The sequence below is a fragment of the Atta colombica genome, unplaced genomic scaffold, assembly GCF_001594045.1.
Source record: "Atta colombica isolate Treedump-2 unplaced genomic scaffold, Acol1.0 scaffold164, whole genome shotgun sequence".
Classification (NCBI taxonomy): domain Eukaryota; kingdom Metazoa; phylum Arthropoda; class Insecta; order Hymenoptera; family Formicidae; genus Atta; species Atta colombica.
This window is the reverse complement of record NW_017259255.1, coordinates 62,562-63,891: the sequence shown is the minus strand read 5'-3', so window position 1 is coordinate 63,891 and position 1,330 is coordinate 62,562. Positions and strand designations below refer to the sequence as shown.

Genomic DNA, 1,330 nt, shown 5'->3' with positions numbered 1-1,330 from the left:
TATATATATATATAAAACATCATTATCATAAAAGGGTCACAAACTTTAAGGGCATATAAAACAACAAAAAATAAGTAAAAAAAACTCCTAATAAATATAGGTCTAAAACGGTTGCCAAGATATCTTTTTGTTTAAATAATACATTTGCTTCAAATCGACTTAATAATAATGTAACGCAAAAAAAACGCGTTTACTGTTTATTTTTAAATTACTTTAATTTATTTTTACTATTTTTACTATTTTACTAAAATACATGTTCAAATTTTTGAGAGAATGAGAGCGTTTTTCTAAGAGAATATAAAGCTTGTTTGGATATAAAAGGTGGAGACTTTGAACATGTACTTTAAAAATAAATAAAAGTAATTGAAAAATAAAATAAAGCAAAATAAAGCAAATTTTTTCTGCGCTACATTATCATTAAGTCAATTTGAAGGAAATGCATTCTTTAAACAAAGAGATACCTTGACAACCATTCCGGACTTATGTTTATTAGACCTTTTTGACTTATTTTTTGTTCTATAATTTTTTGCTCTTAAAATCTGTGACTCTTTTTTGATAACATCCTGTATAAATAATTGGCGAGCAGCCTATTATCTGTACCATATTGTAGTGCAGAGCATAGAGTGACCTGCATGACTGTCCTCTGTGTCAAAGATCCAGCATTCAAATCTATCCAGTACTCAGAACATCAAATTTTATTTGCCATCTCAAGCAATAACAAATCTCCGAGGATATCTTTGCTATCGCCATTTGGATTCAGCGTTAAAAATTGTAGCTCTCGTACATCAGAATAGGAAAAGTTGGAAGAGGCCGATATCCAGCAGTGGATGAAATTAGGCTGATATATATTATACATGTATAGCTATGTCCAAAATTATTAAGCATTCTATTAATTAGTGATTTTCTAAAAAAATAACAAATTATTTTTCTTTTAATGATTTTTGGGAATTAGTTGAGATCTATGCGTGTACTTTCTTAAAATTTTTGTTGCATAGATATGTTCAAAATGTCATGCTAGTATATGATATGATTTTAAAATAAAAAAATAGGATTAAAAATAATGTTGTAAATTATCGATCCACAGAATCCTGATTTCAATTCCAATTAAATATTTATAGGTTCACTTAAAGAAAAAGAATATGCACTTCGAAACAAAACTTATAAATTGCAATTATGAAAGAATAGCGATGAGTAATAAAATCCACTTGCAAAAAATTAATAGAGTATAAACATGTTCAAAATTATTAAGTATCCTTATAAATTTCTTGATATATAGAATTAAATGCAACAAAGTTTATTTTAATTTATTAATAAAACAAAAGTTTTTTTA

General features: G+C 26.2%; 1 protein-coding gene across 1 annotated transcript in view; it reads right to left on the bottom strand.

The window, feature by feature from the left end:
- LOC108686151 (E3 ubiquitin-protein ligase MIB1) overlaps positions 1-1,330 on the bottom strand; it is a 436,727-nt gene that overhangs the window by 373,730 nt on the left and 61,667 nt on the right. The window lies entirely within an intron of this gene.